The sequence below is a fragment of the Myodes glareolus genome, chromosome 16 (genome assembly GCF_982192425.1).
Source record: "Myodes glareolus chromosome 16, mMyoGla1.1, whole genome shotgun sequence".
In the NCBI taxonomy this organism is placed as follows: Eukaryota; Metazoa; Chordata; class Mammalia; order Rodentia; family Cricetidae; genus Myodes; species Myodes glareolus.
The window spans coordinates 51,630,756-51,658,498 of record NC_142041.1 but is presented as its reverse complement, the minus strand read 5'-3'; the positions used below and the strand labels follow the sequence as shown (position 1 = coordinate 51,658,498).

The following is a 27,743-nucleotide window of genomic DNA, read 5'->3' as shown; positions in this document are numbered from 1 at the left end:
TGTTCATTTACCTAGATTTTCCATAGCCAGCCGGCCCTCGGTTTGTGATTTCTTCATTGCCTCCATTTCAGTTTTCAAATCTTGAACCGTTTCCATTACCCACTTGACTGTTTTTTCTTGGTTTCCCAGAATTTCGTTTACGGATTTACTCATTTCTTCAAACTTTTTGTTATATTTGTCTTCCATTTCTTTACTCATTTCCTCAATCTTTTTGTTATACTTATCTTCCATTTCTTTACAGCAGATTTTCACCTGCTGTTTAAGTTCCTCTATTATTTTCATAAAGATCCGCTTAGAGTCGATTTCTTCTATTTCTTCTGGAGTAGGGTGTTCAATTCTTCTAGTTTCGAGCTCCCTGGATTCTGGCGATGTCATGTTGCCTTTCAGGTTGTTGGAGGAATTCTTGCATTGACGCCTGCCCATCTCCTCCTCTCTGGATGAAACTCCTCAGCACTCTCTGGATAGAACTCCTCAACACTCTCTGGATAGGACTCCTCAGCACTCTCTGGTTTGAACTCCTCAGCACTCTCTGGATAGAACTCCTCAGTACTGCAGCAGGGATAGCTGGTATTCCCAGGAGCCAGGAGACAAAAGGACGGCAGCAGTGGGGGCAGGGAGGGGTCCCGTGGAACACCGAAGACCCTGTCGCAGAAGCTGAGGGGGGAGGGGCTGGGCTCTCTTCCGGGACAGACCGCCCAGGCCAACACCCACTCACCTCTCTGGATAGAACTTCTCAGCACTGCAGCAGGAATCTGCATGGACAATTTTATGACGTCATGAAACTCTTTAGAACTGGTAGTAAATTACTAGTTACAAATTACTTGTTCAGGAGAGACTATGGACTTGTTCAGGGGATAGAGGACATTACTGTTTTGTGGGGGGTTTTTGGGAGGGAGTGTTGGAGGCAGGGTTTTTCTGTAGCTTTGCAGCCTATCCTGGAACTAGCTTTTTTAGACCAGGCTGGTCTCGAACTCACAGAGATCGCCTGCCTCGACATCTCACAGTGCTGGGATTAAAGGCATGTGCCACCACCACCTAGCTGCTTATAGCTCTTAAGGTTCATTACTGTGAGTGTATCACCATACTCAGAGGAATCATGACACCGGACACATCACACAAGTTTATGGGTTCTATGATGACTGTTTAAGAAAATACGGAAATGCAAATATTTGGAAATATTTCACAGACCTTCTTGACTATCTTCCTCTCACTGCCTTGGTGGATCTTCTGTCTACATGGTGGTCTGTCATCATCCATAGACACACTGAATCACATCAGAGCACTTGATTACCTACAAGAAGTTCCTCATGAGGGCCCAATGTGTGATTTGCTGTGGTCAGATGCAGGTGATTGTGGTAGCTGGGGAATACCTCCTTTAGGAGCCAGACCTTTGACTAAGATGGATATAACTGGTGCCATGATCAGAATGTAGTAGCAATTTTGAGCGCTCCAAACTATTGCTGGCATGGTTGTCACCAAGCTGCAATCATGGAACTTGATGACACTCTCAAGTATTCTTTTCTCCAGTTTGAGACAGCATCATGTAAAGGTGAGCATTCCATATGTCTCTCTTGATACCCTCTCTATGTCATGGCTTCCCAGCTTACCCATGCTCCTCTCATAGTTCCCTGCAACACAGTACAGCACACAAAAATTGCTACTGTCACCTCCATTGCCCATAATCTACTTTGTAAAGAAAGAAAAGAAGCAACATTCCATCACTTGTCATTGGATAGCATGTTTTTCAGCAGCGACTTTTTATCATGAGGTAAAATGCTCAAAACAGCCTCTTCTAGCGCGTGGTTCCAATGCCTCTTACTCTGTTGCTTTCCCTAAAATATTTGTAACTTTTAAGAATACCATAATATTTCTTATTTATCATATTCACTGTTCATGTATTATTATATATTAACGAACTAATTTTTATGTATTATATGCTATTATAGCCATTTGTATGTGTTAAAATATTGAATTATATTAGCTGGTACCTATGTCCATGACTGCAGTACATGTCATGTCTATTGGTCTTACTAATATATACAGTCAGTATGTACAAGCAGAAATGATAGAGGAAGAATGGACTACTGAGTCATGGAATTGACTAAAAACCTTACCTCAGAACTTCTTGTTAATAATAAGGTCCTTTGAAATGAATTATTTAGGACTGCAACCTGGTTCATTTAGAGCCCCAAACATTGTAAGTAATACACTTCTCCAAATGATCAGCTATAAAATATCTTATATAAGACTTCAAAGACATCTGCTTATTCTACACTACAGAGCACATTCTACGACTGGCATGCTATACTGCATTTTGAACCAATTATGAAAGAGTCTATGAGAGATACTAGAAGGTAGTAGTGAAGCCTCCATTCTGAAACCTGTGAAATAATGTGTTTTAAGCATTGGGATGGACATTAGGAACATGAGAGTCCATAGAATTCATTCTTCAGCCCAGCAATGTGCTTGGAAACATAAAGTTCCCACCTCTATCAGCTATAGAAAGTGCTACTCAATCCCTTCTGAATACATCTGATCAAATAAGACAAAATTTATTATATTCATATATCTCTTTATAGCAAGGCATTTAACCTGAGTTTAATGGCTCACACCTATAATCTAGCACTTGGAAGAAAGAGGCAGGAGGATTGCAATGAGTTTGAGACCAGACTGGTCTTCTTCAGCACTATACACAATGGTGCTGCCTTTATGAGATCTTAGAGAAATGAAGAAATGTGCGTGTTCCTTAAAGCAATAGTATCTTAGGACACTAATCACAGCATAGGCACAAGGCCCACAGCTTCCACCCCATAGGAAGTACGTCATCTATTTGAAATGATGTTCTTTGTCCAGCATGTCGTATGGACGATTCAAAAGCTTTTCTTACCAGAAGACTCAACATGAGCAAAATAGATAATAAAACCTTAATGATGATAATGACACTAATTATAAAATCTGTAGCAGTTTTGTAATCTGTACAAAAGAGAAAGTAACTATATAATTATTGAAGTACTAGCATGTCACTGAGGAGAAATATGTATATAGAGACTTTGAGCTTCATGTGGGAAATGCAGTACCGAGTTGTGACAGTAATGATATATGATGTGATGGAGGCAGGGTCTAGAAAGCAATTAAAGGAAAGAATGCGCAGAAACCATGTGCATTTTCTATGGAGGCCATAGAGAAAGAACTCAGAGAATGTTAACTGCTCATCTGACTCAAATGCCATTTGCTGCACATTAAGTTTCATTAGATTTTCATGATATTTCTTAAGAATCAGTGCCACATAGCTGTGAAAGACATTGATACACCTGAAGTCAAATTTTGGGGATCAAGCTTCTAGGTGAAAAAGTGGAAATTACAAGCTGTGGTAGCAATTGTCATACCTGAGAACATATAATATATGGCATACAATTAATATAGACTTCAAAATAAAACCAACCAGAAGAAAGAAAACTGCTATGGACTAATTAAAGAATTAAAGAATACACACATATATACCAAATATATATCATATATCAAATATATATCATGTCAAATATCACATATATACCAAATATGTCATATCAAATATATATCATATCAAATACTATATATGTATGTGTGTGTGTGTGTGTGTGTCTTAGTACACGAAAGTAAGGGGGGACGTTAATGCCTCATTTCATTTCTAGATAGATTTTCTCCATATTAAAAATAAACAGATAACTTCAGAGTTAAATTACACCATGAATCAAATAGACTTAAAAGATACCTACACAACATTCCACCCAACTCATAGAAAAAGAACATCCTCGTCAGTGACAAACAGAACATTCTCCAAAACTAACCACATGATATTCCAGAAAACAAGACAAATTGAAATAAATCTCAGCATCCTATCAGACTAGAGTAGCTTAAATTTGAAGTCATTTGTCAATCTCAAAAAATACACAAATACTTAGACACCAAACAATATACTTTGAAGTGGAGAGTAGGTAGATCAGTGAAGGAATCAAGGAGGAAATTAATACTTCCATAGAATCTAGTAATAATGAAAGTACAATGGACCAGAACCTCTGGGGCACAGACCAGACCATCTTAAGTGTGAAATTAATAGTTATAAATGCTCACACTAAAAATTCACAGAGACTGGTATTGTGTAATATTGGTTTAAGATGTACTATATTCATGTATGCTGTGGAATATTTGATGATGCAAAGATGTGTTGAATTCTTTATGTTGTACTTGTTTAACTCTGTGAAGCTGTGTTGCTTTGCCTGCCTAAGACACCTAACTGGTTTAATAAATAGCTGAACAGCCAATAGCTAGGCAGGAGAGAGAAATAGTTGGGGCTGCCAGACAGAGAGAATGGATAGAAGAATAAAGAGAGGGAAGAGAGAGAAAAGGAGGAGAGAAGGATGTCAGGGGTCAACCATACAGCCAGACATAGAATAGGAATGAAGGAAAAGATATACAGAAATAGGCAAAGGTAAAAATGCAGAGGCAAAAGGTATATGGAATAACTTAAAAAAAAAACTGGCTAAAGACAAGTTAAGCTAAGTCCAGGCATTCATAAATAAGAATAAATCTTTTTGTATTTATTTGGGAGCTTGGTAATGGACCTCCAAAGAGCAAAGAATAAAAAAAAGAACTATAGACCTGGGCAATTGCTCAGTGGATAAAGTACTTGCTGCCCAAGTATGAGGGCTTGAGCTTAGATCCTCGAAAACTACAAAAATGTCACATGAGTGTGACATACCATCTGTAATTCCTGTTTTTTTGGAAGGCAAAAACAAAGACTCTCTGGGACAAGCAGGCTAGCTTGGGTAATCATATCAGTGATCTCTTGGTCCAACTGAGAGACTTTACCTCACTGAATGAAGAATGAGTGATTGAGGATAGGTCCCATCAACAAATCTTAGGCCTTCACATACCCATGCACACATCTCACAAATACACAAACAAATAAAGAAGTACACAGAAGTGTCAAATATATAGCCTAAGCTCCACAAAAGTAAGAAGTCAAACCCAAATACAGCAAATAGCAGAAATTATAAAGATCTTGAAAGAAATACATGAAATAGATACTAGAATATATATTAGAATATATATATATATATATATATATATATATATATATATATATATCTCAAACTCCTTGATCAGACTATATTTTAATCAAAAGTTGATCATTTGAAAACAATTAACAATTTGACCAACCCCTAACCACAGTGCCCAACAGAAATAGAGAGATGACCCAAGTTAATAAAATTAGAGATGAGAAGTTATTTAAACAAATCCTAATGAAAGACTGAAGATTGTCTTGGCATACTTTGAAAACTATATTCCAACAAGATTGGAAATCTAGATGAAATGGATAAATTATAAATGCATAGGACCTACTAAAAAGTAAAAACTAATTACATGGGCCCTTTAAAAGCAATCAGGTGGAGGCAGTAATTAAAAGTCTACTTACAAAGAAAAGCCAAGGACTAGATTAAACCTGGCTAATTCAACTCTTGCAGTGAAGAGCAAGGGGCAGGGCCAGTTCTCCAGCTTTCACCTTTCAGGGTCGGCTCTTCCTCTATTGGACCATCAGGGCCAGCTCTACTATATGGCCCAGGCGAGGTACAGGGCCATTTTCCCGAGTGCTTCAGAAAGTTAGGGACAAAGATAGTTCTCCTGCTCGTATGACCTCAGGGCCAGCTCTCCCACCTGTCACAGGCAGTAAGGGGTGAGGAGGAGGGGAGGGGAGGTATCTTTCACCTGTGCACACCACCATATGGCAGATGAGGTGTGGTGACAGATCTCCTGTGACCTCAGTCTCAGGGCTGGTTCACCTGCACTCCTGTCAAAAGGGTCAGTTCTATTGTGTTGCCTTGTGAGGTGCATGGTCCACTTTCCAGTGTTCGACAGTGGTAAGGTGGAGAGTCAGCTCCACCCACCAAACGTGACAGGGTCAAGGGAGCTGGCATCTTTCCCATCTTCTCACCACCACAGGGCAGACAAGTGGGTGTGGCCAGTTACACCCTAAGGGCCAGCTCAACTGAGCCTCTGCCAGCAAGGTCAACTGTACTGTGTTGCCTAGGTGAGAAGCAGACCTGTTTTCCTGAGTACTGTAGCTGGTAAAGGGGAGGGTCAGTTCCCTTGCCAGCGGGGGACAGTAGGGTCAGGGGGAGAGGGCATCTTTCTCTCATGTCCATCATCACACCCCAGATAAGGGAAGTAGTACCAGCCCTCAGAACTGATTCACCCTCACTCCTGTCTGAAGGCATATCAAAGAGTTCCACAGTTGCCTGGAATGTAGTATAACAAAGGTTTGTTTGTTTGGGGATAAACTCACAGCAGCACAGGCTCAGTCATCACTATGGCCCTAGGTGGCAATCAAACCACCCACCTCAGTCTTCTCCACTTTCACCTTTTCAGATATGTCCCTATCCACAGGAAATGAATCTTTCTCTCTCTCTTTCTCTCTCTCTCTCTCTCTCTCTCTCTTTCTCTCTCCCCATACATTTGTTCACCATGATAATGTCCTCCTGCTTGGTGGAGACTTTGGGTTAAGAACCCCAGAGCTTGAAAATGGGTCTCTTTGTCCCACTCAGTCTGCATGGCAGCACCATGCTTCCCTTTTGGAGCCCAGGTCTGATAACTTCTTAAAACAAGCAATGTATTCATAAGCCCGAGTCACAAATGAGAAGTCAAAAAATTGTGACCTTTATTTCATCATGTTCTTTAGGTTGTTGGTTGAATTATCTTGTTATGTTAATAATAAGATATAAAAATTGGTATGCTTACATTTTTATTAAACCAACAGTACGCTAAGCACCGTCATACAGTGTGGTGAACATAGTAGAGAGATGTTGCCTCTTTGTGGACCAAAATGAACATTGCAGATGACTGAAAAGGCACACGGCAACATAAAAAAAGAAGGAAGTGTGGAAATAAAAGGTAAACATAGGAAATAGACCTGTTTATAATGTCAGTAAGAGTAAGTCTTCAGTACTTTGTCCTGTCCTCCAGGGACATGGACGTGACTAGGAACAATCAGGAAATAAAAGACAGACAGAAAGACACATAGAAAAGCTGAAGTTGGGTGGCCTGGGCTCTTTGTTAGAGAAATCTCAGCACCCAAGATGTTCGGCTTTTTTTTTTTATAGGGAGCCAAACAAAGAGGCAGGGGTTGTTGCACACAGAAAAAATTAGGCAGGACTTATTATAGCCATCTGGATTAAGGACACAGTTTTAACTGATCTCAGTAGGAGCAGTCTCTGTAAGGGAACAGTGTTCAGACTGTAAACATCTAGGGGGAGAAAGCTACGATGGACACATTCTGCACATATTATCAACACTCAATTCCTCAATAAAGGCTTTGCCATGGCCCCAGTCTGGAGAAGGACTGTGCCATTCTTCTTAGGTCTGAGGATTGGAAGGTCCTTAACACAGTTGTGCCCTTGTCAAGAGCAGACATTCACTCAGGACACCAGCCACTCAGGGTTTCCTCCCTTTTCTACCCTTCAGGGCAGGAAGAATCAAAGAACACTAAGAAATATGCTGCTCTTAGGGGCTTCCCAGAGTTCAAACTTTCAAGTCTGAAGGTTTCTAAAGCTTCCCAGCACCTGCTTATACATTTCATTTCTTTGTAAAGCACTTTGTAGACCTAAACGATGTTTTTCTGATTTCCAGCTATGTTGATTTTTGTTTTCAGACACTTCTCATTTTGGAACAAATGATACAATACCTCCCCATATGAATCATCATCCATCATATTAAAATTAGCTGTGCTAGGGAATCGTCAGAAGTGGAGGAAGTACTGAGAGCTTTTTCTAGTCTGGGTAGAAGGCAACTTATAGAGAAATGTGTGTTTAAGTAAGAAAAGATGATTTCCAATTTGTTTTAAAAAAACAAAACCTGTAGTTTTGTGGATCATGTGTTGAAAAATGCTAATTAAAAACAATCATTGACTTGAACATCATGGCACAGGCTTGTAATCACCGTACTTGGAAAGGTGAGGAAGAGGATTGATCGTAAATTCAAGGTTAATCTGGACTACATTATGAGACCCAGGCTAGCCTAAGCTAGAGAGTAAAACGCCTACTTGAAACTCCAACAGCAAAAGAAGATATTGATAATGACTGTTCTGCATTAGAAAATACTAGCCTCAATAATTTGGGTTTTTTCTGTTTTAAAATTCTTAATTTGCAAAGGCTGTACATATTTAAGGTTTATAATGTGATTTAATACCATATACATAAACTATGTAATTATCGCAATCAGATTAATATCAACACCCATCACTACCCATAACATTTCTTAAATCCCAAGAATTGATTTAGTTAATAGCTAAAAAAGAGATTTTCAACCTATGGGTTGTGAACCTTTTGATAAATCTCTATCCTCAAAAACATTTACGTTATGATTCATAAGAGAAGCAAAATTACAGTTATGAAGTAACAATAAAAATAATTTTATGGTTACCACAACATGAGAAACTGTATTAAAGGGCTGCAGCACTAAGAAGGTTGAAAAATACTGATCAATAGCTTTCTGTTTCTCTACTGCAAGCAAGTGGTCATTAAATTTGATTGTTTCACTCTTGATAATGAACCTGGAGTCACTTAACCAAGCTATTTTAAGATACAGAATAAGAAACAACTCTCAGAGAATGAAACTATGGGGCTGCTCAGCTGACAAAAACAGTGAATTCCCTTGGAGGCAAAAGAGTCACCATATGAAATATAATGCATCGTTTTATTTTACTTCATCAGAAACATTGAATTTTTGATTACCTTAACTTTCATTATAAACCCACATAAGTCAAATAGTTGTCTGTCAGTGATAATAAATAATGTTTAAGAGAAGTGAAATTTTAAAGTTGTATTTGTTTTTATTTATTTCAGTAGTTTTATACTCTGACCAAAGATGAAGCTATACTTAGCAACTGTTACTATAAATAGTTAAAGCAATTATAAGTCTCATTGGAACATGATAGTCTCAAAACGTAATATAAGCACTCTATTTTTTATTCTTAATTTTTTTCTAAAAGTGTAATTGTAGAATTGATTCTATTTAATGACATACTTCTTACCCTGCCTTTGAAGTTCTTAGTACAACTTATTTCTAAGGGACCCTGTACTGGCTAGTTTTGTGTGTCAACTTGACACAAGGTAGAGACTTTGGAAATAGATAAGAATAATTTCAGAGGTAGATAAGAATAATTTCAGTGAAATGGCTCAAACATCAAAGTTTGAAAAGACTGTTGTTATGGATAGTAGACACCGATCTAAAGGAAACTCATCAAAAACCTGAAGACAAATAAGCATTATATAAAGGGAGACATTAGACATTAATAAAATAGATGTATTTTTTCAGAAAAAGCAGACATCAATATGTGAAAGATTATTGAGAGTAACAAGAGACATTATTAACAAAAAATGTAAATTCACCAGAAATGTTCCATGATCCGAGACATGTATTCATACCTTCCCCAAAATATGAAAATTCACATGCCAAACAGAGTGAAATAAGTGTTGAGTACATGGTCATCGGTGAAGATTTCAGCTCCCCTCTCTGCAACTGAAGAGTAAACAGAGAAAATTGTTGTGCAAAGGTAAATATAAGCTCTGTTGTTTGCATTAACCCATAGCATTTTCAGCTATTTAACATTGCTCTGTTTAACATTTTTAAATGAGTTTATTCTGCTATAGAAAAACAAGCATTTTCTCCAAGCTTGCATGAGCATTAACCAGGCTAAACAACATTTTGAACGTTAAAGTGTACTTAGCAAAGTTGAAAGAACTAAAAGCACACTAAGCTTATTCTCACACCAAAATGGAATTATACTAGAAATCAGCATCTAGAAAATCAACAAATTTGGGGGAATTAGACACACTTCTAAATATCATAAAAAAGTTAGGCTTGAAAAGAGCATAATTTGAATGACTTTAATTTCTTAAATATAGCAAAAGTAATTGTTAATCCCACTGATCAAGAATAAGACCACTACCACACTTGAAAGCCAAATTTGAGGCAAGCTGTAATTAAATACAGGCCAGGTGTATGGACTCTGGCCAGATCCATATCCAGGTTCCTAGGAAATGGCCCAGAAACACAGTTTGTAGCATCTTAAAAATGAAAACCCATAACTCATTACATTTCCCATTAGGTCCAATCAGGGTTATTTATTGCGACAAACCTCCAGCTTGTGAACCTCCTGTTTACATGTGATCAAATGCATCTGGTGAAGATGGGGAAAAAACTTGTTTGGGGGAATGAAAAACATGTGACTTGTTATTGCCCATAAACAATTGTAACTGGAGGTTTCTTTCCTATCCACTAGCTGCCAAATAACCCCTCTGGGGCTTAATATTGTTTATAGTTGCTTGGCCAAGTACTCAGGCTTCTTACTGGCTAGTTCTTATGTATGAATTAATCCATTTCCAATACCTGTATATCACCATGTGTTTCATGCTTGTTGGCAATGTTCTGGCATCTTACTTCTCTGGCAACTCTGGGTGTCTCTCTGACTCTGGCTGCTTTTCCCTGTCTCTCTGCTTAAGTTTCCCACCTTGCTATATTCTGCCTTGCTATTGGTCAAGTCAGCTTCTTTGTTAACCAATGGTAATAAGGCATATTCACAGCATTTAGATGGGAATATCACATCAACTCCCCCTTTTTGTCTAATCAAAAAGTAAAATTTTAACTTTAACATAGTAAAATTACATATAGCAGAATGGTTATCAAACAAGAATTACAGTTACAACATTTAGTGTATTGTATTTGACAAAATTAAAGAAAATATCCTATCACTTATTTTATCTTTGTAAGTCTAAAGTGTCGTATCTAATTGATAATTTTTCAAAACTAATAAAAACTATATATAGTCTTCAACTCAATCAAAGGTCCCAGAAAGATATAATATTGCCTAAATAAACAGAAAATGCATTGTAAAAAACTTTTAAAACTCTAGGAATGACAGAAACTCTGGCTCTCTGGACAGCCAACCAAATTTCTTCTACAACATTGGTACATCCATCTTCAGCCTACAGGCCCATAGTTTCTGAAGGACTTTTCAATGAAGCAGGAAATTTGAAAGTGTCTCCCTCCTGTATTGGCAACTTTTCAGTCACTTTTATGTGTCTTGCACAATGTCTGGCAGTTTCTTCTGTGAAGCAGGAACCCTGAATGATCATCCAGCCTTGTTTCCAGAAAGTTTAGAGGTCATTTTTTTGGGTCCCACAAGTCCAGTTGTACAGCATAGAGTCAAGCAGTTCAGACAAGAGCAGTTTCTTGCCCAAATGACTAGACTTGCCACATTGAAAGCAACTTTTATAAGGAACTTCTTTTATGCCCATTATCCTCTTGAAGAAAGTGGGGCTGACAGGAGTAGATGTGTCTCACTGCCACGAAAATTCTAAGTTCTTAAAACATTTTAAATGTCATATTCTCTAGTTCTTTGAAATGTTTGAATATTACCTATTCATCTGAAATATATCTCTGTACATCTAGAAAACATAACTAGAATGACTATAAGCTTGACTGTTACAGATCACTGTTAATTTGTATTTTTAACTATATATTACATTTTTAAATGAGCTGCGTAGCACAATACCTTAAACAAGAGTAGAAATATACACACAGTATAACACAATTGACCCCAAATTTGCAACCATATATCTAATTTATACCAATGTAGAATATTTTGAGATATAGCTGAATTTTTGGATTAAAGTAGATTCAATAGTTTACCTTGTTTTATCATTTCTATATCGTATCCTCTTTTTTCTTTAGAAAGAGATTGACTATGACCATTAACCATATATTGCTAACCTCCATTAAATGAAAACAAATATTTATAAACAATATTTTGGAAAGTTGGGAATAGTTTTCTATACTACTTCCTGCTAATTAGGGAACACCAGTAACCTTATGAGGATACAGAGAAAATTTTAAAATATTGTTAAATGTTTGCTGTAGTAGTCTGAGACTGCATCGTCCATTTTCCTTGAAGCTGTTTTGGATGTTGGATCACCTGAATCATCACTAACAACAAAGACCTCTTAGGGAGTCTTGCTAAATCAAATGATATTAGCCTGGAATGAATCCACAGCTTCTTATCTTCTGTGGAAACAAAAGCAGAACCTCTTTTCCAAAGGTGCATAGCCTTAGACACAAATTTTGAAGTAAAGATACCTTTGTTGGTTTAACTTAGCAGCTACCACAATCAAATGTTTCTCTGCAGTTAGCTCATTAACAGTCAAAAAAATTCAAAGAAAACAGAAGAGTATACATAATCCAGACTCAGTGTACTTTCCATCTTTATATGGCTTATTATATATTACTTTTATTATCTCTTTAAAGAGTTGTTTTAATTTTAACTATTTATTTGTTTCTGTTACTGCCTATACCCATTTTCTTCCTTTATTAAGCCTATGTATATATTTTAAACACACTGTAACCATTTAGAGGGTAGGGCTTTGTCTGAATCTCTCTTTATTGTGTATTTGTAATCATTTTTTTTTGACCAGGAGAGTTTTTTAAAATCCCTAGCAAGCATGGCAAGAACCCAAACTGAGACTTTGGCTATTGGCTCTACATGGCAGGGATATGTTCACTGCTAGCTCTGGGAGCCAGACCCAACTCTAGGGATGCCACCGTCAAGCAGTTTGTAATACACTATCCAGAAACTCCATTCAAGTGTCCCATAGCAGGACCTCTCAAAAAAGCCATTCATGCTGCCAGCATGAACCAGAAAGTCATCTCTTAAAAGAGCTACTCATCTGCTCACTGACAGTAAGCAGAACCTAAGCCAAAAAATTTGGCTACCAAGAAGCCAAACTTGACTTCTGCTTTTGTGGGTCTAGAGGCCCTAATTTGTTAAAGCATTATTAGGTCTTATGTGGATCCATGCCAGACAGTGGGTGTCATTTGTAACCAGAGGTTTCTCTCCTGCCTGACAATTGCCAAATAACAATTCTATGGCTTAATAATGATTATAGTTCCTTGGTCAAATGTTCAGGCTTCTTACTGGCTAGCTCTTTCATATAAAATAACCCATTTCTAATAATCTGTATATTGCCACATGTCCCATGGCTTACTGATAATGCTCTGGTGTTTTACTTCTCTGGTGGCTACTTGTGTCTCCCCAAATCCACTTTCTTTCCCCCGTCTCTTAGCTTGGATTTCCTGTCTAGCTATATACTGCCTGGCTATTTGCCAAATCAGCTTCTTTATTGGCCAATAGTAATGAGGTATATTCATAGCATACATAAGGACATCTCACATCAAACAATAGCCTCCATCATTTTAGGAACTCTCTGTACTTCAGAAAGGGCTTGTAGATCAGAAGCAGTTTTGTTACCTGGATATCTTAGGCATAGTAATTAAAACTGAACATTTTACTTTTACTTTCACAGCAATAATTAGAACTAATGTACATAACTTGTGTATTTATTATAAGAAATACCTAAATAGTATTCTCTTTGTTAGAAAACCATATAAAGAAAATCCAAAAAAAAATTAAGTCAAAGTAATCAAAAGAAAGGAAAACGTGTGTGTGTGTCTGTGTGTGCCAACTAACTTGAAGACCTCAGTTTTGTTCCCCAGATTCATGTAAAATGAGGATGAAATAGTACAAGCTTCAGAATTCCCAAGACAGAAGATGGGAGGCAGAGACAGTAGGATTTCTACAAGTTTGTAAGCCACCTAGCCTGGCTTATTTACTAAATAAGAGACCCTGTGAGAAGACAAAGTATAAAAAGGATTGACCTTTGAGCTTTACGAGTATGCACCATGGCATACCTGTGCCTGCACTCATGAGCAGGCAAACACACACACACACACACACACACACACACACACACTCACTCACTCACTCACTATAGCATAAATTAATATGATTATAAGAAAGAAAACAAGAGAGTATCAATGAAAGCAAAGACTGGACTATTGAAAAGTTCTGTACAATTGATTAAATTTCCATAATTATCTCAAAGGATCACAGAAAAAGTCATAAATGGTCAGTATCAGAAAGAGCAGACAGCATTGTTTATTTCTTAGACATTATGAAGATAATAAGGGAGTAGTCGTTGCAGTACTGTATCCACAAATTGAACCAATTTCTTCTGTGAAAAATATATAAAAAGAAGCAATCTCTTGAAAAATATGGTAAACCTTTAAAAAATTACCCAATTCTGCAAGTGGCAACTAATGACCCAAATCTCTATCATCCAAACTGAATGAGTAGTTTAAAACCTAAAGAAAAATAATCAGGCTCAGAGAGATGAACTTGTGGAGTCTTCTTATCATTTAATGAAAGAGACATTCTCTGCATTATATCTCAGAAGAGAAACACGTTCTATGTGGCCATAATATAAGCCAAAGACTTTATTAGAGCAGAAAATGACAGACTAATATCATTTATGAATAAAATAGAAAGTGTTAAATACTAGCAAGTTACTCCAGCCACATGTAAAAGAAAAGTATTATATACTATGACCAATCATAATTTTTTCCAGATCTGCATGTTTAGTTCAACATTTGCAAAGACAACTAACCTGCTTGTAACATGGTGCACCAATGAATCTCTGAAAGGACAATTGTGAGGGCTTATGAAAAATTTTCAAGAAAACAAGAAAATAGTCTTGAGACCTCTGTTCCTCCAAATAATGGGTTTGTACTTGGTGTGTGTTTTCATACCCCTCCCAGGGATGCTAAATAAAAATAGGTTTACTTCCAATTAGCCATCATCTTACTATTGCTTAGATGATGTTTCAAAGCATGAATTGTCCTGTGACTGTATACAGACTAAACTCACATGAACATACCTTGCCCTTGAGACTGCATACAGCTTGGACTCATGTGAACTTTGCTCAAATGACCATGCTTAACACCCAGAGTATAAATTGTCTGATGCTTTGAATAAAGTTGGCTTTGCATGAGTTTTTAGTCCACCTCATTTTTTCAGTTTTCTAATTTTTTGTTCTTGTTTATTCTTTGAATAAATTTTTATTTTAAATGTTTTATTTATTTACATACCAACCACAGTTTTCTGGTGTGGGGAACTCCTTCAGACAAAAGCCTTTATGATACTGGCCCACTTGGGCATGGTTTGTTTTTTTTTTTCTGAAGGAGTTTTCCCTCCCTCCTCTCCTCCTAGTCATTCTCTGCACCTTCTTTCTACCCCACTTCTACTCTTCAGAAAGTGTAAGACCTCTCATGAGGATCAACAAGGCCTGGCATATCAAGTTGAGGGAGGACCAACCGAGCCATTCCCCCACTATATCAAGGCTGAGCAAAGCAACTCACCACAGAGAATGGGTACAGAAAAGCTAGCTCATACACCAGGAACAGATTCTGATCCCACTGCTAGGAACTCCACAAACAGATCAAGCTACATAACTGTTACCCACATGCAGAGGACCTAGGTAAGTCTCATGCAGGTTCCTTTACTGTCAATCTAGAGTGTATGACCTCCAACCAGTTCGGGTCAGCTGTCTCTGTGGCTTTCCCCATATGATCTTGATGCTCCTACTAGTATGATCACTCCTCCCTCTCTTCAACTAGACTCCCAGTGCTCAACTCAATGATTGGCTGTGGATCTCTGTGTCTGCTCCCATCAGGAATTGGTTGAAGGTTCTATGATGACAATTAGGGTAGTCACCAATTTGATAACAGGAGCAGAGAAGTTAAGTCACCCTCTACACTATTACTAGACATCTTAACTGGAGTCATCCTTGTGGATTCCTGGAGTTTTCCTGGTACCAGATTTCTCCCTAACCCTATAATTACACCCTCTGTCAAGATATCTCTTTCATTGCTCTCCTTCTCCATCTCTCCCCCAACTTGATCATCCTGATTCCTCATTGTGGAGGGCCGCAACCACATTCTCCATTACTTTAAGGGGCAGAGGCATATTGACCTCTGTGACTTCAAGGGACAGAGGTAGAGATTGACCTCTGTGACCTCAAGGTGTGGTAGTACACGCCTTTAATTCCAATGCCTGGGAGGCAGAGACAGATAGATCTCTGTGAGTTCAAGGTGTTGTAGCACACGCCTTTAATCCCAGCATTGGGGAGGCAGAGACAGTGGGACTATGATGCGCATGTGCTTGGTAACTTTCCACTGCTGCATCCCTGCCTACTCCCGAGGCGTCATCTGGGTTGATGGGCAGCGGACCAATCCAAGAGTGACACGTCCAAAGTGAGGACTGTTTCCTATATAAGAGATGGGTTCCCCTCATTCTGGGTCTCCGCCTTGTAAGCTTATGCTCTCTCTCTCTCAAGATGCATTAAAGCTTTTCTGCAGAAGGATCCTAAGTGTCCCGTGTCATTCTTGCTGGCGAGATGGTAGTGTGGGACACCTCATGTTCCTTTCCCCAATCCCCACCCCTCCTCTCCTGCCCCCAGTTTACCCAGGAGATCTCATCTATTTCCCCTTCCCAGGCATTGAGGAATCCCTCTTAGGCTTCTCCTTGTTACCTAGCTTCTTTGGGACCAAGGATTTTAGCATGGTTATCCTTTGCTTTACATCTAATATCCACTCATAAGAGTGAGAACATACGTGGACATGTAGGTTTGGGTGTGTACCTGCAGACTTGATTTGTGCCGGTGTATCACTGTAGAGTCGCTGTTTCCTCCAACTGTATTTATTGCTGCATTTCTCAGCATAAACTTATCCCATTGTATTTTTTATAAATAAATATTTTTTGAACATTCAAAAAAAGAGAACATACCATGTTTATCCTTCTTCATCTGAGTTACCTCACTCAGGTTGACCTTTTCTAAATCTAGTCATTTACCTGTAAATTTAATGATGACATTGCTTTTTATACAGCTGAGTAATACACAATTTTGTAAATGTAACACAGTTTCCTTATCCATTCTTTGGTTGAAGGGTATCTAGGTTGTTTACAGGTTCTGACTATTATGAATAATGCTGCTATGAACATAGATGAGCAAGTGCTCCTCTTCCAATTGGTGTAGATGATGCTTCTGCCTTTAGGGACTGCTGATGTCATGGGGGATGGTTTGCCAGGGAAGAATCATAGATTTAGTGGGTTTTGGGATCAGAGCGGGTCTTATAGGTTACAGAGTCCAATGAGTGGCTGCAGTGGTAGAGTAGCCTTTCCACAGGACTCCTAACTGCTGACTGGCTTCTGGTGCTGAGATGGAAGGATGAAAGACAAGAGCTGTGCCCTGTCACCTATGGCATAGACATTGGGACAGTTCAGTCAGGAGACTAGTCACTCATCTTTTTCTCCAAAGGTTCAGGTGGTGTCTGTGCCTCCAGGGGCTGGTGATGCTGCTGTGGATGTTTGGTGAAGGGGACAGATGGTACCATCGGTGGATCTGGGTGGTGGAGTGGGTTATAGAGGTTACAGAGTTCAATGGGTGGTGGCAATGGTGGAGAGGCTTGCTTGCAGGAGCCTTATCTGTTGACCAGCTGCTGGGCTGAGATGGGACCGAGAGTAATTCACCTAATTTTTAAGGTCCCCTCTATCTGATTTATATCAGCAAATAAAGGTGTAACACCCTAAGAAAATTGAACTAAAAATATCAAATTATATGACATTTTTAAACCAGTGGATGCAAAGATGAATTTAATACTGGTGTGTGAGGTTGCTTGTTTGTTCTTGGCCAACAGACATGAAATGATCACAGAGAAACTATATTATTTAAAACACTGCTTGGCCAATGATTCTAGCATATTCCTAGCAAGCTATTACAATTTAAATTAACCCATTTCTATTATTTTATATTTTACCATGAGGCTTGTGGCCTACTGGCAATGTTCTAGTGTGCCTGTTTCCAGTGGTGGCTCCATGGCTTCTCTTGACTCTACCTTCTTTGTCCCAGCATTCAGTACAGTTTTCCCCCACCTAGTTCTACTCTGCCCTATCAACAGGCCAAGACAGTTTCTTTATTCATTAACCAATAAAAGCAACACATGTACAGAAGGACTTCCTACATCATAATACTACTGAACAGTGACATATAATGCAAACTTGAAGCAATCTAAAAGTAGAAGGAAATCTCCATAACTTGTTAAGTGACTGCATCTGGTGTGGAAGAATTGTCTGTATTCTGTCAATCATGTTTTAAATAAACACTGAGTGGCCAGGCAGAAAGTATAGGTGGGTCAACCAGACAGGAAGTAGCGGCAGGGCGAGGAGAACAGGAGTATTCTGGGAAGCAGGAAACTTCCTCCGCCAGTTCTGCCCAGAAGATTACCAAAGAAACAAGATGGGAGCTGTCCCACTGAGAAAGATACTGAGCCATGTGGCTAACATAGATAAGAATAATAGGTTAATATAAGCTACAAGAGCTAATAAGTAGCCTGAGCTAATGGGCCAATCAGTTTTATAACTTACGCAGACCTCTGTGTGATTTTCTTTAGGGCTTGCCGGCTGTGGGGAACTGGGCAGGACATAAACCCCAACAAGAAGGCCCCTTCATGTTACATGCATCTAGCATACTTACTTTGAAATTAGATTCTTTGTAAGTTCACATATACAAGTATAGAGTTTATTTCGGATTGTAAATCCCACTCATCAGGAATAAGAGCATACTACAATCTTGGAGCCAAATTTGAGGCAAGCTTTAATTAAATACTTATCATGACGATAAACTCTGGCAACATTCTTTCCTGAGTTCCCAGAATATGGCTATAAGTAACATTTTGCAGAGGTTTAAAAAGGCAACCCCATAAAGCCACCATATTTCCCATAAGGTCCAAACAGAGGCAAGCATGTTATCCCAAAATATCTCCAGCCTGTATATCTCCTACCTACATCTAATCAGGAACAAGCATGCACCCTGAATTATTTCCTGCCCTCATACTTTCTGTCTACATGTTATCAAGCACATCCAGTGCAATTGAGTCAATCAAACTTGTTTAGGGAATTGAAAACATATGGTTTGTTATCTCCAATAAATGATAGCCTCTGGCATTTCAGAAAGTATCTATCCTTGGGCATTTTTATTTCATGGACCTCTTAAACACAATAATAAAAACATAAATCTGGCTCTCACAAGGTCATTGTGCATGTTGTTTATATTGGTAGAATAACCCCTATTTGAAATATTTGGTGCCAGGGAGCTTTAGATTTTTGATGGTATGATGCTTGCATAAACATCACAAGATATGGTAAGGAAAAGATTCAAATCTAAATGCTAAGCTCATTTTTGTTTCATATATGCGTTATATAAAACAAAAAAATAAATTTCTTTTTGGAAATATAAATATATTTGTTTGCAAATAGGATTCATTAGTCAAATTATACAGTTCCTCTTTTCTTAAATGACAATATGTTTACAATTTGAATAGAACACAACCATTTGCTGATGCAATGTTTCTACTAACATTATTTAAGCACTAGTGAGCTGCCTTAAAAGGAGAAAAAAATATATCTATAATGTTCAAGACTGGCAACCTGACCTTTATCACAATATAAATAAAACCAAAAGAAGCCCTATAAATTCTATCCCAGTCCCAAAGTATCTGTTATCCATTAAAATTCATAATCACATTACAAACACACACCAGAAATATTTTTTAGAAAAATAAATCTCACTGCCCTTATAATATCTTTCAGCCATAGATAATCCTTTTAGGGGACAGTACTCAAGATGGAGTGCCAAATGAATAAAGTAACATGAATCATGCCTGCAGATCATAAGATCACAAAAACTCTTTAACAGATAATATTTAATGTCCCAACTTAAAGGTCAATGACATTGAAATAAAACCAAACCTAGCCAGTAGAGAAAATTAAGGCTCATGGTATAATCTTTAGTACAGGGTGGACAAAAGTGCTATGCTCACTTCCCAGCTAAAGGTATCTTACAACTACTGACTGTCTTTGCAGTTGGGGACCCATATCCCAGTTAAGCTGAATATGATCACCTCCAAAGACTGATGGGCCTCATTTCCATTACTGTATCTTGGATAACTGACTGGTAAACAGTTATTTCTCTGTATTTTGTGTTCTTTCCTTTATTTCCCAATAATTAGCATAGTATATTAGACCCATGAACTGTAATCTAACAGTTTCTCACTCCATACTCTGTGCCAAGTTGATGTGGGATGTCCCACTGTATGCTGTGAACATGTTTTATCACCATTAGTTAATAAAGAAACTGCTTTATCCTACGGCAGGATAGAATATAGTTAGGTGGGAAATGCAAGGAGAGATAGAGAAAGAAGGTGAAGTAGGAGGAGATGTAAGCAGCTGCCAAAGAAGCAAGTTGTGAGATTACAGGCCATGAGCCTCATGGTAAAATGTAGAATAAAAGAAATGGGTTTATTTAAGTTGTAAGAACTAGTTAATAATAAGCCTGAGCTAAAAAGCCAAACAATTCGCAATTAATAAAAGTTTCTATATGATTACTCAGTACTGGGCAGTCGAGAAATAAAAGCACAGCCTTCAGTTACAAATGGTATACCAATATGAGGCTCTCTATAGACAGAAGTTTATGTCCTACCTGGTCCCACAGCCATTCAATCCCAAAGAAATACACAGAGGCTTATATTAATTATAAACTATTTGAACTATTACCTCAGGCTTATTATTAACTAGCTTTTACAACTTAAATTAACCCATAATTATTATATATGTTTAGTCACATGGTTTTACTTTACTCAGTGATGCATTCTCATCTTGTTTCTTCTGCATCTGTCTGGTGACTGCCTCTCTGCCTTTTCTCTTACCAGAATTCTGGTTGCCCTGCCTATACTTCCTGCCTGGCTAATGGCAATCAGAATTTTATTAAAGCAATATAAGTGAAAAATCTTTACAGTGTACAAGAACATTCTTACACAGAATTACCCATTCTTTTTTTCTTTCCAAAACAAGAACTCTGAATCTAACCTCCTTTGTTAAGCTTTTTCCTGACCATTTTCCATAACTGTAACATGAGGGGCCAGCTTATTGGGGTTTCTGTCCTGCCCAGTTCCCACAGCTGGTAAGCCCCCAAAGAAAATCACACAGAGAGTCTACATTAGGTTATAAACTGATTGGCCCATTAACTCAGGCTTCGTATTAGTTCTTATAACTTATACTAACCCATTATCCTTATTGTCAGGGACCGTAGGCCCCAACATAGAAACTATCTTTCCCTATCTGGACCAGTACAGAGGTGCGAGAAATAACCAGACACAGTTCACACAGTCATAACGGAAGGGCATCTCGGGCTTTTTCATCCTGAAGATCTACCCATGTTTATTATACAAAACACCTTTTATCCCCCAAGTAAACCAAGGAGGAAGTTCATTAATATTCTCTTTCTGGGGGATGTGGGGCTAGGGAAACATCTGCAATTTAGTCACCAGCTTCGGCAATCACCTCTCCCCAGGCGATCTACATTTTTAACAAAGGAGAAAGGAGTAATACATCCTTGCCTTTGTCAGGTGGCTGTGGCTGCCTTACTTGTTTGGTAGGGTTGCATCTGCCTAGTGGCCAGTGAACCTGCCTGTAAATTATTATATATGAAATATGGGCCCACACCTTATCTATGTTAGCCACATGGCTCAGTACCTTTTTCAGTCGGGAAGGTCACATCCTACGTCTTCGGTGATCTGGGCAGGACTGTGGAGAAATGGACTTCCTCCTTCCTAGAATTCTCCTGTTCTCGTCACCCTTCCTCTACTTCCTGTCTGTTTGACCTGCCTATACTTCCTGCCTGGCCAATCAGCATTTATTTAAAATGTGATTGACAGAATACAAACAATTCTCCCACACCACATAACAACTTGTAACCAACACTCTAAACATCCATAATCCATTTTCTGGAGAAAGTGGGCATAGTTTTCTAAGCTGCTTCCTGCTCATTGGCGGCACTAGTAATATTTGGGAACCCAAAGAAAATTTAGGATTATGAACAAGTTCTGACTAGAGTATTCTGTGAGGCTGAATTATCTCAGCCAGCAGTCTTGAAGCTGTTCTGGATGTATAACTCAAAGGAAGCTGCAACACTGGTCCTCTGAAATAATGGATGATCTGGGCCATCAGCTCCTATCAGATTTTTCAGGGGGGTCTTCCTTGATCAAACCTTATTTTTCTTAGCAAAGAAAAAATTCATAGCCTCTCATTTCTTGTTGAAACAAAATCAAAACCTGTTGGATCGCAGGCTTTTCCCCTGCTCCTGGAGGCCAAAGCACAAAACTGTTTATGCTAAACCAGCTTAGCTTCCTGATAACTTCTTCTTCTGGATTCTGCCAGCCTGGGGGATTACATAGAGCCTTGTTTTGTCTTTGACCTGGTAATTTCACCTGCAAAGGAGAATTCCCACAGTGCCTAAATCTTCTCTTAAACTGTCTGTCACAGCTCCCAGCCCAGTACTCCCTGCCTGAAAAAACCTGCCACTAGGCGCCAGGCACTCAACACTGTGATCTCACTCCTGGCTGGGAGGGGTTTCCTTTACTGGGGCAAAAGGGTATATTAATCCCGGATAAAGCTAAATAAAACTTGGCATTCACCTCTTTGCGAATGACCCAGACTCTCTCTCTCTCTCTCTCTCTCTCTCCTCTCTCTCTCTCTCTCTCTCTCTCTCTCTCTCTCTCTCTCTCTCTCTCTGTGTGTGTGTGTGTGTCTTGTGTTTAACTCCTAGGACCCTGCCCAGCTCATGGAAGGTATGGAGCCGCGGTCCATACCGGGTGGGTGGTGATGCAGACTCGGTGGCGTTTGCCACAAAACCTCTTCTTCAAAGAAACATATCCTTTGAGTTAAAATTTGAAGTAGAGACATTTTCAAAATATCTAATATATAGATTAGATTAATCCAGCAGAATTTATATTCAAAATTCTTCTAGCAGCTCTTGTTCCTTCCTCAGCAGCCAAACAATTAAAAACAACAGAATAATGTACAATACCCAGACTTTCTGTGTATTTTTCATCTTTACAAGGCTTTTTTTATTCCTTTTCTTTTTAATTTTTGTTTTTTTGAGACAGGGTTTCTTTGTGTAATTTTGCCTATCTTGTAATTCACTCTGTATACCAGGTTTTCCTTGAACTCATAGAGATCCATCTTACTCTGTCTCCTGAGTGCTGGGATTAAAGACTCCTTCACTCCTCCTATGCCATCTCCAACCAACTTCCTCAAACTGAATGTTCCTCCCTTCTACTTCCAGTTTGTCTCTCTGTCCACCTGATTCCCTTTTACTCTCTATAGTATTTTTCTTAATAGAATTATGCCCACTTCCCATCAACTGGTTGCTTGCTCTGCCTCTTGACCTATAGTTGATTTTATTTAATCCTATTTACAATATTCAAGCTTAAAGGTCTTAGATTAAAGATGTGTGCTAGGACTGAACTACATATAATCTCTGAGTTCACTGTACTATCAAATGTCCTGCAACATCCTATACTTGTATTACATTGCCTTTATCACTGTAAAATTGATTACAGGCAAGTCACTGTTAATTTGCTTCTTAGTAAAATTTAGCATTAGAGCTCTGAACAGCAATTCTGCAAAAGTGTGTTAGGGTAAATAATAAGCTATCTTACCATTATTGTGTATCAGTTTGGTATCATTTATATGAAAAGAAAATATAACTAGAGACGTATAAAAAAAAAAAGTCATCCAGAAACTGCAATGTTCAGAAAATTTCACCAAAAGTGCAGTGGCAGCTCGGGCTTGAATATTGAACATTCCGATTAGGGAAATTCATTACAATATGGTCTTGTTTATACTCACACTATCTTCAGACTTCATGAATGAAAATGTCAAATTATAATCTCCACAGTAGTCATTCCTTTTTTTTCTAAATCCTGCTGGTTCTGTATCAAGGGCAGTACCTATTTTCTATCCTTCAGTTGGAAAAAGTCATGCCTGCCTGGACAAGAAGAATGTACAGACCTTGTGCTGAAGGAATTCTAAGGCACAGCAAATCACATTTTTGTGATTTCTTCTGGATTTTGAAGGTGGCCTCTAAGCCCTAGCCACAATATCATGAAGCCTATGACACATGACAGGACTTATTGTCTGAGTTAATTGTCACCACCAACCATGGACTCAGCCATGAGCCTGTATCAGTTGCCAGACAAGCCTTCAGATACCATTTTCCAGGCTTTGATCCTCCAAGCTGAGGCCTTATGCAGCAAGGAACAAAGGTGAAATATCAGTATTGTATTATGACTCTATTTTTGATGGCATAATTTGTGAGTATAACAAATAGTTCCTTATGCTACTCAACTTTATAACCATAATAACTGGATCAGCTAGTGAGAGTGCATAGACAATGTCATGTCATCGGCTCATAGAAATGACTGTTACTATTTCATCTTGTTTTATTATTTAATATTCAATAATAAATTAAATGAATTATTAAATATTTAATAATAAGTTTATTATTATACTACTTTAAGTAACTTCTCTCCTAATTTTTCATGAATATTCTGAAGACTATGGTTTCAAGTATAAATCATATGTTTAAGCCACATGAAGAAATAGATATGTGCTTGAGTTATTCCCATAACAAATTCTGGGAAGTCATGCTCCAAATGCTATCCTATTGGTTATGTGATATTCTCTGAATATTGACACAAGCATGTAATAGGAAGCCGCTTGTTTATTTTCCAGGCCACCCAGACTCCCAAAATAATCACACAGAATCTGTATTATTTAAATCACTGCTTGACCAATCACTTAAGTGTATTGCTAGCTAGCTCTCACATCTAGTATTTACCCATTTTCTATATTTTCTATTTTATCTCAAGGCTTGTGGCCTACCAGCAAGGATCGAGTGTGTCTGTCTCAGGTAGCAACTCCATGGCTTCTCTGGACTCTGCCTTTCTTTCTCCCAGCATTCACTTTAGTTTTCTCCACCTAGCTCTACTCTACCTTATCAGGCCAGTTTCTTTATTAATCAATGGTATTCACAGCATACAGAGAGGAATCCCACATCACAAGCATATGATAACAGACCTAGTACTATATGGAGACAACTTTTTCAAATAACTTCTCATTATGTAAAAATAAATATTGTATGTATATTTCTTGTTTGCTGAAAATAGTGACAACTTTATAATACTAAGTACTATTCAAAGTAAAGCTTTCCTATTGCTTATTCTGACTTCAGGGACCTTAAATTAGAATAGATGTATGTTGAAATATATCTTAGTAAGGTTCAACCCTTATAAGAAGAAATTATCTCTCAGATAAAGTAAAAACTCTTTTGGAATAATAGTGTAAAAGTTAAAGTCATGGTAATTTTCAAGGAGATGTTTTTAAATTATACACCATTAATAAACCACTAGGAAATCTACTGTAATACATAGTCGATAATATAATGATCATACAACTGAATTTCAAGTTCAATAGCGATCAACCAGAACATTGTATATAATGTTTGAATTCTAATAGTGTGTACTAGATATCTGCTGTAGAGGGAATGCCTGACTCACAATCAGTATTGCTCATAGGCTGACATAGATCAAGTGGTATTTCTAATGAAATAATTAGTGGTTAGTTGTACTGAGGACAACAAGAACCACAGAGGTAAAATGGAATTTTAAGTATTTTACTAGATTTGTGTAGCAGGCATTTGGCTTGAGAATAGTTTATCAACTTAGACTAAAAAACAAATATCATTAATTCAGCAAACCTTATCTACATTGGTTGCTCTTGGTGAGCTGTGGAGGAAAGAGATCATCCCCCAAAAAGATGAGCATACACAAGCATACACATTTCATGAGCATCTCTAAGTCTTCTGATTTGTCACCAGATCTTGGTCTGCATTTTGAATATCACAGAAGTAACAAAGCAAAAGCATAAAAGTGGTCCACTACCAATACAGACATTGATTGCCTCCTCTGTCCATGTGTGGCACAAAGGGACAAATGTAAATACTGGGCTCAGGGAAGACACTTGAATGGCACCTATGAGCAACACATACATCAAAGCTACACTGTCTGAAAGCTGTCATGAACAATAAAGCAATAGTACAGTTGTCAGATACATGAAAAACCCAACTTCCTGTCCTCTTAGAAATGAGTGAGTAGCATCCCATTTTGTGATTTTAGGTGAAAATCTCCATGCTAGTGACCCTTGTAAGAAGATTTATATTCTTCACTGAGGAAGATTATTTATTCTCTCTCTCTCTCTCTCTCTCTCTCTCTCTCTCTCTCTCTCTCTCTCTCATCTCTATTTATCTCTCTCTCTCCTTCTCTCCCTCTCTCTGTCTTTGTCTATCACCTACATATCTATCTATACATCCTTCATCATCATCTTCATCATCATGGTAGGTATTTTATCTACCTACCATCTATCTCTCATTAATTATTTTATGATTGCTTCCAAAAATAAATGATGTATAATATGAGACCAGTTAGTAGTAATGAAAAAGCTATTGCTCTTTATCCATGCTGGAGCTTTGTGTCAAATCTTTAGATTCCAGGACCCAGAAAGAGGTGATAATATCAAATACTGATGGGGAAGAGATCTCCATGCTAAGTGTCCAGGACTTCCCCTCTGCACATTCAGACAATGAAGTGCGATGTTTTCTTCCTGAATGTGAATTCAGAGTGGGTCTGTAGAAATTTATCTCGTCTATATCAGAAAAGGAAGACCCAGTGGCAAAGCTTCTGTTGAACTTAACTCAGTCAAATTGTCCTTGAAAAAGAGGAAAATATGGGACACAGATATGTGTGAGGAAATATTTAAGAAAAACGGCATCTAAATATATTGAGTATTGAGGTATAGGGAATATCCAAGCAATCATGACAGGTGAATAGTGGCTTTTTATTCTCACAGGCTTCCTATGTTGATATAGCAAGGAAGAAGTTGTTGAGGTCTTATTGTTGGAAGTCACATTAAATAGGCAACAATGTTGGTGGATTTCTAGGGAAGAGAACAAGGAGGTCCTTTGGGCAGTTTGTTCCTACAGCAAACAGATAAAAATGCTCTAAAGGAACACACAGAAAATAGAGGAATCAGGTACACTAAAATACTGAAGGGCATTCCAGCTAAAGTTAGGACAAATTTTTTACCCATCATGAAGTCATGTGGCATACAGTGACCAGGTTCCTGTAAAAGACAAGATTAGCAGGGTGTATAACATCATTGGCGGAGTGTCTGGTTTGGGGATGATGAAGCAGGATGCTTACGGTGGAAACTATGGAGATTATTATAAATGATAACAGCTGTAATGATAGCTATGGATATGGTTCAAATAGATTTAGAAGATGCCTCAATTATAGTTTTTTAGGAATGTCTGACCCCAGATATTTAAGATTGGTTCTACTTTCCAAAGAACAATGGGACACTGTACACATGCAACTACCAAGCTACCCAAAATGAAATTTACAACATTTTTATATCACTACGTCCTGAGAAAGTACATACTGAGATTAGAACTGATGACAGAGTACCTGGGGAAGTAGGTGTCTGCAGCTAATTAAGGTGTTGTTAGAGCTATAATATGCAACCCTGATATAGAGAACTCTTCTTAGATTTCATAGCAGAAGCAAAGTATTACTGTGCAAGCCAGCTTGGCTTTGGTGGCTGAGACTTTGAAATTTTGCCTCTTAATTTACACTTACTCTTTATGTGAATATCAGGCTTCTTGGAGGTTTCGGGTCTAGTATTTTGAATATAGTAGTCATCTATGATATAACAGTGAAATTGAGTGATCTATAACTGTTAAAACACTCCCAAACTTTTCCCTAGTGCTATTGTAGGATGTATTAAGAGAATGTAAGCTAAAGCAACTGAATTATTGTAAATGCTGATTTTACAGTATATTGTATTGGACATAGGATGCATGCTGAAA

General features: G+C 38.1%; 1 pseudogene; it reads left to right on the top strand.

Moving 5' to 3' along the window:
• The first annotated feature begins 755 nt into the window (after window positions 1-755).
• LOC125390871 (serine/threonine-protein phosphatase 2A catalytic subunit beta isoform pseudogene) lies at window positions 756-21,151 on the top strand (annotated as a pseudogene).
• The last annotated feature ends 6,592 nt before the right edge of the window (window positions 21,152-27,743 follow it).